A 15,006-nucleotide genomic window follows, 5' to 3' on the forward strand; every position below is an offset into this window, starting at 1 on the left:
AAGAACAACACGTTTTACCGTTCTGTGCATTGTCCTGGTGTTTGGTTGAATTTAGCTGCCAGATTCCCGAGTTGCAATTAAAAATGGATAAACTAGTCGGGCATTCGCATGTGACAAAACGTTATCTGACTAAATACCCTTTAATCAGTTGTCGCACTTGCAGGGTGTGACAAGATGGCACGATCTGATCTCAACTACCTTCTTATGAAGAGTTACAATATTGTACAGGGTTTTTACGATTTTGGTTGAATATCGCAGGATTGAAATCTTATTTTGGAGATCTTCGTAAGTCAACTTGGCCCATAATCGACATTCGACATGAAACGAGTAACATCATCAACCATAAAATTTCAAGTTTCAAAATTGGGTTAAAGATTGTTTTTCGGTGCATTTTAAGATTGGAGTTAGTTCGTAACTTCCCGGGCCTCGTGGCGCGGGGGTTAGCGGCTTCGGCTGCCGATCCCTAAGTTGCTACGGGGCGCGAGTTCGATTCCCGCCTTATCCTCCTGGCTTTCTATCGGATGGGGAAGTAAATCGTCGGTCCATTTGCGTAAAAGAGGATTTAAGTGATTACAAATAACTTGCGGACGCCTAGAAATGAGTAGAAACTTGTAATAGAGACCACAAAAGACCCGGGAGTTGTTAAAATGGATTGCTTTTTTAAGTTCGTAACTTTTAAAATATTTTAGTTTTAGCTGAAACTATATAATTTTGAAACTAATTAATGCCCAACAATTTGTAATTTTAGTTTTTAAAGAGATCTGTTGTGATCTCAAAAATTTCCAAACAACTGTCAATGCGTCCACCACGACTCCGATGAATCAACGCTCACCTGGCCATCAGACTCCAAAAATACGTCCAAATCAGTACTTGGACCCGCGTGCATGCATGTGTCGAAATAAAAATCGAAAGGAAAAAGATCAACACCCAAAAGTCCAGGGGATGACGCCGTTAACGGAGAGAGTCCGGACACGTCATGGCCTGCTCCGCACACGACGGGAGCCCTCTCCACGCGATATCTCGACCCGACGATCGACTGCTGGGTTGTGCGGCTATCGCACCCGTTCAGATCTTCGTTTGGGACCCCTTCTCGAACTTCTCGATCAGTTGTGCGGGTCGTTCCGCGAGATCTCTCTGCTGATTCAGAGGGCTCAACCCGCGCGGTTATGTTTGTGTTTGTTGGAGACTGGGACAAGACGAAGAAGAGTAAGTTCCACCACTACCATTAAAAACTTGGGACCGCGTATAATATATAGTTTGATGACCTTTTCTCGAGTCTCCAGAGAGAGTAGAGTGGTGGCGCGAGGGTCTGTGTTTTTCTGGCTTCTCCTTTCTTCATGATCTTCGCGCGATGGATCCCTCGGGGCCTTTCGCCCGATGTGTCTGTCTACGCTGGATGATGCTGATCATTGCCAGGGTCCTAAATACTGAGGTAGACACTTTAAACATTGCTGTAAAAATTTGTAATACTTGACAAAGGTGATTATAGATACATTCTTCGTACAGGACTGATAACTCAAAATCCACTTTCTAACCTTATCTCCATGACCTTGTCCCATGATGGCGTTGTGATCTTTTTTTCGCTGCAGATCGTTAAGTACGGGTCCAGCAGTGGCAGCATCTTCTGGAGAACCACTTGCTGGCACACGTGTGTACGGTGGAGAAAAGATCTTGCTTGCTTGTTCCATTTCGGAGTCCCCCCCCCCTTGAACTCCCCAGGCTGAGCGATGACGATGCGCAAAAAGATTAATAAAGTTTCCTAGGCTGAAGAAGGGCAGGTTCTCTGGATGGGCCGGGGTGTGGCCAATTGGAGGCTGTGGAGGTTGAGGATCCGTCTCGTGGTAGAAGAAAGGCTTGAGCAGGGTTGTGGCTTGGAGTGTTGATACGACGTCGTTGAAGGCCTGTTTTTAATGTAACCACTTGTTTTTAACGTAACCACTTAAGAATTATCGTTTTCCATTAATGTTCTAGATTTGTGGAAATTTAGAAGTTTCAAATCTTCAAAATTACGAGCAACTGACCCCGGTCACCTGGTTCACCACTGCACTGTCAATCCCCTCTACTCTGATACCTTTGGGGGAAAGGTTTTGAATCGGTGGAACCGGCAGAAGAAGGGGGGAAATCGACTTTAATACACTCTCTCAATTATTGGTATTACCCGCTCATCTGGGCTGGGCTCGACTCAATCTCGAGCTCGGAGGAAGGTTTCACTGCTCCTCGGGAGCACTCTTTTTTGCGGAGCTCAACAAAACTGGCCGTGAGGGCCAATCTTCATGTAGGTTATGGCAAGTGGCCAGCGGGAAAGTGAGATGCCCGGGCTGGGCCCTTTTTCCGCGCACTAATCAAACAGAAGCTGGCAGGTCATGGATTGAGGTGCTGAAAGGTTAAATGGCTCCCGCGGCATTGCGCGAATAAAACGGGAAATTGATGGAAATGCGCTGGAAATAGGCGAGACGAAGAAAGGCCTTGGAAAACAATTTGTGGCTCTATGATTGATACATTATTCAGTTGATTAGAGATTGTTGTGTGAAGATACGTCAGATTGGGTTGTTAAATACATTTACGTAGTCTGGATTTCGCCATGTATATATCATAATAATTTTCCAGAACAAGTTGCCTCGAAATGGATATTTGGGAATCGAACCAATACCACCTGAATCACATTCTCACCGGATTTCATTTTCATTTGATTTCTCCCCATATCTGGTCATCTCCACCACGCCGTATCACCCCATATCTAGGATTAACTGGAACGACCAGAGCTGCTATCTCTGCCTAATCTACATCTTTACGCGCCACGCTTAATTACATGCAAATTCAACGAGCTTCGAGATGGCTTTTCGGAACACTCCTCAAGCGCACTGGTCTCCAAGACCCATCAGGCAAGGAGAACTAACGGTAACTTGGCGCACACCAACCTAACCTACAAACCGCGCAGGTCTCTTTCACTGAATAAAACGCGAGAGAAGGAGAGATGACGACGATTACTGCGCGAAGAAGTGGAAAGTGTCGACGAGTGGGGACTTGAGGCAGGAGTAGGAGGACTTTGTTGTGACCAGCCAGTAGCAACAGCTGGTGAAGTTGTACACTTCTGGGGCTGAAGATCATCGATAACAACAACAACAAAGGCAACAACAAAAAAAAAGCTCAGATGATCCTCGTGAGGAGTGTGATGAGCGCAGTCGGGGGAGAACCCCACTCCAAACCGATTGATTGACCATGTTGACTGGAGCTGGCCGCGGCGGACGCCGCTTGAACAGGTTTCCGAAAGCGCCACCTCTGAATGGAGGAAGGACTGACGGCGAGAGGTTATGGTCCACGCGCGAAGTACCTCAAAACAACGCCAGATGGCAGGCTGATGACTTTTTGAGATCAATACAGTCTAGAGAGGTTGGAGTTGGATCACGCGAGGGGTTCAATGGTTCAATAATGAATAATTTTGCGTTTAATCATTTTTACCAAATCGGTTCCATTACACTTCATTGCTTCAAAGAAAAATAAAATCACGATTCGTCGTTTTTATTGTTAGCGAAGGGAATAGGATTAATTGTTATGGACCCAGTCTTACGCAGTGTCAACAGCTGTTAGATTCAAACATCTCGGAACCCAATTGCCAGATTCTCGAACAAAACTGTACACCTCACACTACACAAGCTACAAATTATTGTGAAACCACTAACACCATCAGCAACCTACAACATCCTTCACTTTTGGTAGCCCCTCCAGAACAGTCCACCTCTGACGATTCGGCTGAGCTAAAGTGGTTTTACGTCTCCCGGTTCCTTCCAAGCGAGACTTGTGATAATCTGATACGCTACATACAAAACAAAACGAACTGCGATTCCGCCCGCATCATTTGTCAAAGTTAGTTCGCAAAAATCGTAACTCTGCCAGGCCCCTCACGTTTCTCTCGTTCAAACTAAGCGTTCCGGAATCAATTGAGAGTTTGATTGTCGCTACAGACTTTTGGCCAGAAGGTGTTACAATCAAGCCTTTTTTAGTGAAGCGACAAGCTCCCGAGCTCATTGGTCCTTCCTCACACAACCCGCAATCACTGAACAACCTCGCTTCCCCACGCAGTTTACGAACAACGACTCCTCGTCGCCGGCCCGCTCCGAAAATGCTTCCCAATCAGCCTCAGCACACAGCACGTCTGTACCCATACAATCTACCGCTACCATTTTATCATCCCAGTCAGTTGGCGGTGCCCCATATGAACCAGTATGTTCCGCTGTACGGTCAGATGCCAGAAGCTGTCCACCACAGGCAGCAATGGTCAACAATGGTTTAAGGTCTGCCATTTCACCCGCTCCACCACCAACCGACCGTACGACTAACCAAGCTGCGCTGCATCGTGAAGAAGCGACAAATCTTCTGCTCTACTATCAAAATGTAGGGGGGTATGAACACTACCATCGCAAACTACTATCTCGCTATCTCTTCCGCTTCTTACGACTTTTATGCATTTACCGAAACCTGGCTGTCACCAACTACCCTCTCGAGTCAAATCTTCGGTACCGAATACGAGGTTTTCCGCTGCGATCGTTCTGCCGCAAACAGCTGCAAAGATTCAGGCGGAGGTGTCCTTCTTGCCGTCCGCTCCAGTCTCAAGCCACGCCAACTGATCCCACCGAATTGCACATGTCCAGAACAGGTGTGGGTTTCAGTCCCTCTCGCCTCATCCACATTGTTTGTGTGTGTTGTTTATATTCCACCAAAATTTGACAACGATGCGACTCTCTTTGAGCAGCACAGACGATCTTTGACGTGGATTTTATCCAAGACGAAAGTCAATGACAGCATAATGATCGTCGGCGATTTCAACTTTCCGGGTATCCGTTGGACACGCACCCCGACGAACAAATTGCTACCAAATCTTGCTCTCACCCCCTCGAACAAGCTTAAACACGATCTCCTGGACGAATATTCGACTGCGAACCTGAGCCAGTTAAACGACTTGTGCAACAGCTCCAACAACGTGCTCGACCTTTGCTATGCCAGCTCGAATGTACCTGTCAATTGTGCCCTCCTCCCAGCACCTTCACCTCTCGTGAAAGACGTTCGTCACCACTTGCCCTTCCTGGTTTCTATCTCGTGCACAGTGTTCACCTTTAGTGACACGAACGGTAGTACCTTCATAGACTACCGCAATGGTAACTACGAAGGTATGAACGAATTCTTGGCAACCGTTAACTGGACTCGACTGATGGCCAATCTTGACGCCAACGAAGCTGCTGTTACTTGGACGGAAATTTTGACGCAAGCTATCAACGTCTTCATCCCGAAGAAACAGCGGCAACCTCCTCAACATCCACCATGGTCTACAAACCGCCTGAAGAAGCTTAAGACCGTGAAACGTGCCGCACTCAAAAAATATGCCAAGCATCCGACAGATCGTTGGAAAAACCACTACAGATCTAAGAACCGGAAGTACAGTTTGTTAAACAACCAACTTTTTCGCCGCCACCTGAACCGCACCCAGAGCCGCTTGAAACGTGAACCCAAAAGTTTTGGAACCACGTCAACGAGCAGCGGAAAGAAACTGGTCTCCCAACCTCGATGGTACTCGACGGTGATGAGGCTACAACCACCGAGAGTATTTGTGACCTTTTCCGGCGCCAGTTCTGCAGTGTCTTCAATAACGAAACTGTAGCAGACTCGCAAGTTGCTAGGGCTGCTAGTAACGTTCCACTGCGACCTCCCATCGGACCTCATCCGGTGATAAGCTCCGAGTCCGTTCGCCGTGCCTGCGCCCGCCTGAAGAGTTCCAACAGCTGTGGACCGGATGGCATTCCCGCGGTTGTACTCAAAAAGTGTTGCGATGCACTCGCGGAACCGCTGGCTCAACTCTTCAACACTTCGCTTTCCACCGGAGTTTTCCCATGTTTCTGGAAGAAGTCGTTTGTGTTCCCTGTTCACAAAAAGGGGCCTAAACGAGACGTCCGGAACTACCGCGGAATCGCTGCACTCTGCGCTGTAAGCAAGCTCTTCGAAGTCATTGTGCTAGACTTCATCAAGTTCAACTGTTGTGATTATATCGCCCAGGAACAGCATGGCTTTATGGCGAAACGTTCTACCAGTTCCAATCTGGTCACCTATTCGTCCTTCATCCTACGAACCATGCAGAAACGGAAACAAATTGACGCCATCTACACGGATCTATCGGCAGCATTCGACAAGCTAAACCACCGTATTGCTGTTGCTAAACTCGAGCGACTGGGCTTCAGCGGTTCTCTGCTCGAATGGCTTCGCTCCTACCTCACCGGACGAGAAATGAGCGTGAAAGTGGGTGACGTAATTTCTGCCATATTTGCTGTTTTTTCAGGCGTCCCCCAAGGCAGCCACCTGGGTCCCCTGATTTTTCTCCTCTATATGAACGACGTGCACCCTCTGCTTAAATGTCACAAGCTGTCTTACGCGGACGACATAAAGCTTTTCACTGTTATCGAGGAGACCGGAGACTGTCAGTTTCTTCAAGAGCAGCTCAACCGGTTTGCCAACTGGTGCTCCGATAACAGAATGGTTCTAAATGCAACTAAGTGTTCAGCAATCACTTTCACCCGCAAACGCAACAAAATTTCCTTTGACTATACTCTTTCAAACACCACCATACCTAGGACGTCCTGTGTGAAAGATTTAGGCGTGATGCTGGATAGCAAAATGACGTTTACTGACCATATTACGTATATGGTTTCCAAAGCTTCCAAAACATTAGGATTCGTCTTTAGGATAGCTAAGCATTTTCGAGATTTAGGCTGTCTCAAAGCTCTTTATTGCTCGCTGGTTCGTTCTACGCTCGAGTACTGTTCCACGGTTTGGGCTCCCTTCTACCAGAACGCCATTCAACGCGTGGAGTCGGTGCAGCGAAAGTTCGTCAAATATGCCCAACGTCACATCACCTGGCCTGATCCTTTAAATCCTCCGAGCTATGCTGAGCGTTGCAAAATGTTAAACCTTGATCCTCTCTCGGTAAGACGTGATGTTGCAAAGGCAGTGTTTGTAGCTGACCTCCTGCAGTCGTCCATTGATTGTCCCGCTGTTTTGCAACTGATCAATATTAACACCCGCCGGCGTGTACTTCGCAACCACTCTTTTTTGACGGTTCGCCGAGCTCTGACTAATTACGGACATAACGAACCAGTTTCTAGTATGTGTCGTATTTTTAACTTGTGCTCTGACCATTTCGACTTTGACCTGTCCCGCGACAAAATCAAAATCCGTTTCCTTAATTTCCTCAAGTCCCTTCCTGACAATACACACGTAGATATTAGAACACTGTGATATTTTTGTTAATTTATTGAGTTAGTTTTAAAGTAACCCGTCTTGTATCATTTGAGTTTTGTGTACTTGTTGATGCGAAAAGACGAGGTGGTTTTGTGCCTCTTTGAGAGAGTGTCTTGGAATATGCTAGACAAATCTCAAGGGGGCTTTTGTCCACCTCCTAATAAAGAAAATGAAAAATGAAAAATGAAAAAACCCATTCGACGTAATGACCCAAATCCCGTAAAATTATGACCACCGCCAGATCAACCAGGGCATGGTTAAACACGCGCGGGTGACTTTTAAACTGACAGTAATTAGCTTTGGCCAAAGGCAAACAGGCAGGCGGCAGTCGCCACCAGAAGACTGGCGAGGTTTCTCGGAACGGGTTTTCAGGTTACGGTGAGGCCAGCAGCTGGCTGTCGTGAAATCGAAGGCGTTGGATATTCTGGTTTCTCTGGATCATGGTTGCCATGGTACAGTGAGTTGGTTGAGGGTGGAGTTTGAGGAAATCGGGGGCACTTACTTACTGTGTGATGAAATATATGGTTCAGATTAGCCGTAATAACTCACCTGGAATGGTGCGGGTAAAAAGAAAGGGAAAGCTTAATTACTACTGCGACAACGTTGTAGGGGTGAGATATTGCGATCTTTATTTTGGAAAAGGCTGAATTAATGGATGGAGCTTGACTTTTTATTTCTGACATAAAAGATTTACCTATTCTGAGATGTATTAAACTGATTATTTTATCCTGTGCAGAATTGATTTCCATTTTAATTGATTCTAATAAATAAGTGGGTACACACTGGGACCCCTCTTTGATTTGTGTGAAACTTTGTCCTTTGGGGTAACTTTTGTCCCTGATCACGATTCCGAGGTCCGTTTTTTGATATCTCGTGACGGAGGGGCGGTACGACCCCTTCCGTTTTTGAACATGCGAAAAAACAGGTGTTTTTTCAAAAATTTGCAGCCTGACGGTGATGAGATAGAAATTTGATGTCAAAGGGACTTTATGTAAAATTGGACTCAGAATTGGTCTGAATTGGTACTCAGTGTTCCTAAAAAAACGTATTTTCATCAAAAAAACACTGAAAAAATTTCAAAACTCTGCCATTTTGCGTTTCTTGACTGTAATAAAATGGAACATGTCATTTTAAGGAAAATTTAATTTACTATTCAAATCTACATTGACCCAGAAGGGTAACTTTTTCAATTAGAACAAAATTTTTCATTTTAAAATTTCTAACTTTCAACGATCAACGACGACCAACATTTTCAAAACTTTTTTTTTTCGTAAAATCGCGATAACTCGTGATGTTTATGTACAAAACCCGTATGTTTATATATCACATTTTTTATAATTGTCTGCTCTACATCTTTGTAGAACATTGTTATACTCTAAAACATAACCCTGCAAAGTTAGAAAAAACACGAAATTTTAAAATGAAAATTTTTGTTCTAAATGAAAAAATGATCCTTCTGGGTCAATGTAGATTCGAAAAGTACATTAAAGTTCTTAAAATGACATGTTCCAAAATGTTTTACAGTCGAGTAACGGAAAATGGCAGAGTTTTAAAAACTTTTTCAGTGTTTTTGTTTTGATGAAAAATACGTTTTTGAGGAATTCTAAGTAGGTACGCCATCAAATCGGGTGTACAATTTTACATAAAAGTCGCATTGTCACCAAATTTCTATCTCATCACCTTTTCAGGCTGCAAATTATTAAAAAAACACCTCTTTTTTCGCATGTTCAAAAATGGTCGTACCACCCCTCCGTTACGAGATATCAAAAAACGGACCTCGGATTCGTGATCAGGGACAAAAGTTACCCCTCAGGAGAAAGTTTCACGTAAATCTAAGAGGGGTCGGGGCAACTGCTGTGTGAGTTGGTAGAGAATTACCCAGTTTAAAAACCTGATATATCAAATTAAACCTCAAAAATACGCCCAAAATCTCGATCTAGCTCAGGTCAAAGATGTTGATTTTAATCAAAATATCAATTTTAAGTTCCCAAAATATATTCCTGGCACAGCAAACTTTAAATTGATCCATATTTTGAGCCCCAGAGTCATCAGGAGGCGTAAAATAGTGTTATTTATCAAAAAATATTTTCTATTTGCTCTGGTAAATAAAATGTCATGTCTGAATGCAAAAACTGATGTTGTAGCATTGTTGCAAACAATATGAAGAACAATTTTGCAGAAAATAGTATGATATTTTATCCATTTTTAGTGAAGTTATGTCTATTTTAGTTAGAAAAATGTTGCCAATTTCAAAAAAATATCGATATTAAACTCATTCCTGTAATAAACAGTTACTACGATCATACTCAGTGCTCAAATAAAGTACTGTTAACGGTTTTCGAAAGAAAGAAAAACAAAAAATGTGCACATTTCTTGATTTTTTGTGCCAAGCGACGAATGCGACAATCTTGTAATACTAGTTTATGCAAAAACGAAACGAAACTATTGGCACTACGCCCCCCGGGGCATGGCCTTCCTCTAACGTGGGATTTCTGCTCCAGCGCCTCTGACGAGACAGGAGAAACCGGGACCGACGTTTTACTTCACCATCCGATAGAAGCTCAGTGGATAAGGCGGGAATCGAACCCGCGTCTCATAGCATCATCGGGATCGGCAGCCGAAGCCGCTACCCCTGCGCCACGAGACCCATAAGTTTATGCAACAAGTTGCAAAAAGAGGATTTTTTCAGCACGAGTCGCACGAGGTTCACCGAGTTGGATAAATACGACGAGTGCTGAAAAAATCAAGTTTTGCAAAGAGTTCCATACAACATTTTTTGCAATTTCGAAAAACACCCATTGAGTGAAATTTTGAATCGAATTTTCATGTATTTTGTCAATAAATCGTTTAAATCAAAAAAAAAAAATTGAAAAGTGTTACTTTTTGAAACAAGTGCTGAAAAGTTCAACTTTTCAGCACCCATTTGAGTGCTGAAAAGTAGAACTTTTCAGCATTTATTTTGAAAAGTGCTGCTATTCGATTCTGTTATTTTTGGTACAGAAAAGTAGTCTATTTCGTCGTTCAAGAATGACAGGAAAAGTAAGTAGTTTAAAGACGGAATTGCAAAAATATTTTTATTTTATTTTAACTTACAGCATGTTTATTTTATACTCTGAAATAACGTTATGGATCCTTTTGAACTCTGGCTTCAAACTAACGAGACTTTTAATTTCGCCGGTTTGAACTCGACGATGGATGCAATCCATGACATTTCTGTAAGAGTTCAAACTTAACAAGCTGAGAAATAAATTAAAAAAATAATAAAGAATTTATCAAACAAGAATGTCGCATTCGTCGCTTAGCATAAGCATAAGCATAAGCATTGAATGTCGCATTCGTCGCTTAGCACAAAAATTCAAATTATTTGACTTTATTTGAGAAATGAGTATGATCGTACACGGAGAAAAAAGCGTTCCCAAAATCGTGAACAAGCGTTCAAGAAAATGGGAACCTCGAACAAAGTGTTCAAATTCCACGATAGGATTTTGAAAAACGTACCATGAAATTTGAATTTGTTCACGATTTTGGGAACTCTTTTTTCTCCGTGTAGTAGCTGTTTATAACTGAGCAATTCTCTACGAAATCGGTCTTTTTTCTTCAATTTTAATTTTTGTATTTTTTAATCCGACTGAAACTTTTTTGGTGCCTTCGGTATGCCCAAAGAAGCCATTTTGCATCATTAGTTTGTCCATATAATTTTCCATACAAATTTGGCAGCTGTCCATACAAAAATGATGTATGAAAATTCAAAAATCTGTATCTTTTGAAGGAATTTTTGATCGATTTGGTGTCTTCGGCAAAGTTGTAGGTATGGATACGGACTACACTGGAAAAAATAATACACGGTAAAAAAATTTGGTGATTTTTATTTAACTTTTTATCACTAAAACTTGATTTACAAAAAAACACTATTTTTAATTTTTTTTATTTTTTGATATGTTTTAGAGGACATAAAATGCCAACTTTTCAGAAATTTCCAGGTTGTGCAAAAAATCATTGACCGAGTTATGAATTTTTTAATCAATACTGATTTTTCAAAAATCGAAATTTTGGTCGTAAAATTTTCAACTTCATTTTCGATGTAAAATCAAATTTGCAATCAAAAAGTACTTTAGTGAAATTTTGATAAAGTGCACCGTTTTCAAGTTATAGCCATATTTAAGTGACTTTTTTGAAAATAGTCGCAGTTTTTATTTTTTAAAATTAGTGCACATGTTTGCCCAGTTTTGAAAAAAATATTTTTGAAAAGCTGAGAAAATTCTCTATATTTTGCTTATTCGGACTTTGTTGATACGACCTTTAGTTGCTGAGATATTGCAATGCAAAGGTTTAAAAACAGGAAAATTGATGTTTTCTAAGTTTCACCCAAACAACCCACCATTTTCTATCGTCAATATCTCAGCAACTAATGGTCCGATTTTCAATGTTAATATATGAAACAATTGTGAAATTTTCCGATCTTTTCGAAAAAAATATTTTCAAAATTTTCAAATCAAGACTAACATTTTAAAAGGGCGTAATATTGAATGTTTGGCCTTTTGAAATGTTAGTCTTGATTTGAAAATTTTAATATTTTTCGAAAAGATCGGAAAATTTCACAATGTTTCATATATTAACATTGAAAATCAGACGAAGTGCTAAGATATTGACGATAGAAAATGGTGGGTTGTTTGGGTGAGACTTAGAAATCATCAATTTTCCTGTTTTTAAACCTTTGCATTGCAATATCTCAGCAACTAAAGGTCGTATCAACAAAGTCCGAATAAGCAAAATATAGAGAATTTTCTCAGCTTTTCAAAATATTTTTCAAAACTGGGCAAACATGTGCACTAATTTAAAATGAAAACTGCGACTATTTTCAAAAAGTCACTTAAATATGGCTATAACGAAAATATCAAAATTTCACTAAATACGATTGCAAATTTAATTTTACATCGAAAATGAAGTTAAAATTTTACGACCAAATTTCGATTTTTGAAAAATCAGTATTGATAAAAATTCATAACTCGGTCAATGTTTTGCACAACAAATTTCTGAAAGTTGGCATTTATGTCCTCTAAAACATATCAAAAATAAAAATTAAAAATAGTGTTTTTTGTAAATCAAGTTTTAGTGACAAAGTTAAATAAAAAATCACCAAATTTTACCGTGTATTATTTTTTCTAGTGTAGTCCGTATCCATACCTACAACTTTGCCGAAGACACAAATCGATCAAAAATTCCTTCAAGATACAGATTTTGAATTTTCATACATCATTTTGTATGGACAGCTGCCAAATTTGTATGGAAAATTATATGGACAAACTAATGATGCAAAATGGCTTCTTTGGGCATACCGAAGGCACCAAAAAAGTTTCAGTCGGATTAAAAAATACAAAAAAATCGAATGACCGAAATCCTAGAGAATTGCTCAACTGGAATGAGTTAAATATCATTTTTTTGGAAATTGGCAACATTTTTCTCACTGAAATAGACATAATTTCACTGAAAATGAATAAAATATCATACTATTTTCTGCAAAATTGTTCTTCATATTGTTTGCAACATTGCTAGAACATCAGTTTTTGCATTCAGACATGACAGTTAATTTACCAGAGCAAATAAAAAACATTTTTGATAAATAACACTAGTTTACGCTTCCTGATGACTCTGGGGCTCAAGTTTTGGATCGATTTAAAGTTTTCTGTGCCAGGCATATATTTTGGGAATTAAAAATTGATATTTAATGTGATATATTAGGTTTTTTTAACTTGCCGGGACCCGTGGGGTAGGGGTAAGCGTGGTTGTCTCTCACCCAGTCGGCCTGGGTTCGATCCCAGAAGGTCCCAGTGGCATTTGTTGGCCCCGGTCTAACCTAAAGGGGTAGGTCGTTAGCTCAATCAAGGTGTAGGAGTCAACTTCCTGGGTCCTGCCTCGGTGGAGTCGCTTGTAGGCATTTGGACTCACAATCCAAAGGTCGTCAGTTCGAATCCCGAGGTGGATGGAAGCTAAGGTGTAACAAGAGGTTTGCAATTGCCTCAACAATCAAGCCTTCGGACACCTAGTTTCGAGTAGGAATCTCCCAATCGAGAACGCCTAGGCAATGCTTTAGAGCGAATAATTTGATTTGATTTTGACATTTAAATAATGTAATTATCAAAAAGTTTCTTCAATACATGCAATATGTTCATGATTTGAGTATTTTTTAGCTGTCATGATAAAAATGTTCTTTAAAGTAGTAGATAAATTGGAAACTTTAACTTCAATTCACTTTAGCGCTTGACGCTTGAATCATATTTTGAACACCTAAAGGAAAAATATATCTCAAAATCTGCAACAGTGGATTTGCTGCAAAAAATGTTATATTTTATAACAGTTTTTGCAGCAAGCTCATAGCTCATTTTTGCCCGCGTCGTAAACATGTCAGCGATCTGCAGTTCTCACCAACACATATAAAGCTGGCGCGTTTCCGAGCAACACTTGAGAGAGCAGAATGTGTTGGTGCTCTGTCCCTCTCAATTCATCAAGCGTCCATGGCGCAGTGGTAGCTTGTCGGAACAACAACCAAGAAATTGATGGTTCAATTCTCGTTCTGTCAAAAAAATTTTATGCAATACAGTCAATCAGCCGTCGGTAATGTCGATAATTGTCGGTAACGGGCAAAAATGTCACACCCCTATATCGCAAAAAATGCATGAGGACAGATTTCATGCAGATTCTGATATACTTCCATGCTGCCATGCATCACAATCATGCGACCGCCGTTTGGGTGAAGTAATTCAAGGTTTCTGTACTAAAATTTGTTGGGACTACTGTCTTTAATATAAACAATTGTAAAAAAACATTAAAATCAAAAGTTTTATACGCAAAAAATTAACCTTTTTCGGAATTGTTTAGTTATTTTTAAATTTTATTGATTTTATTTTAATTTAAGCTTGTGTTTATGTTCGAAAAACTAATATTTTAAATTTGCTGTTGAAAACTTTTGGCTAACCTAAGCCAATAAAGAATCGCAATAGCGTAAAGAAATCCCAAAAGTTCTACATCAAATCCAATACAATAACATGATTTACGATCAAACCCATAAGGTTGACTCAGTTCCGTGGCTTCCATGGAAAAATAGTAACAGTATCGGCACGGTTCGATCGCTCGACATCACCATCTCAGGGCCATATCAGAAACCCGCATCATAGTCAACTGTCGCAGGTCGATCTGGGAGACAAGCGTCACGGTGGCGGCCGCACGAGATTCGATTAATTATCGATCGGACCTTAATTAATGCCAGGCGCTTCGGCTATGTTGGCAGCAACAGATGAATCACCTTCTTTTTGTCATGGACAATTAACGCTGGAGAAAAATGAGTTTTACACGGAAAATTTATCTGAAATTTAAAGAATGTTTTATGTTGGGAATAAACAATCTTTTTTTTATGAGTACAATTATTATTTAAAGCAAATAAAATTTAAGATTTTAACCATTTTCCGTGCATCAAATCCCGAGACGGTTGTCATCACAAGCCAATCTTTCTCCAAGTTTTCATTAATCCCCCTCATCGTAGATATATATTAGGATGTAACAAAAATGACTTTTTGGCGGGCATTCAAGGGTTTGTTCCGGTGGGCATACTAAGCCCAAATCCAAAATATGAGCTTGATTGGACGTAACAGGAGCTGGCGCTCCGCCCTTCAATTTTAAATGGGATTTAACCCGTAAAAAAAGATTTTTTCAAAAATGTCACTTTTT

General features: G+C 40.8%; 1 protein-coding gene across 4 annotated transcripts in view; it reads right to left on the reverse strand.

The window, feature by feature from the left end:
- The window catches only part of LOC6046579 (protein scalloped), a 286,181-nt gene that overhangs the window by 131,857 nt on the left and 139,318 nt on the right, over positions 1-15,006 (reverse strand). The window lies entirely within an intron of this gene.

This window comes from Culex quinquefasciatus, chromosome 1 (assembly GCF_015732765.1).
Source record: "Culex quinquefasciatus strain JHB chromosome 1, VPISU_Cqui_1.0_pri_paternal, whole genome shotgun sequence".
Taxonomy (NCBI): Eukaryota; Metazoa; Arthropoda; class Insecta; order Diptera; family Culicidae; genus Culex; species Culex quinquefasciatus.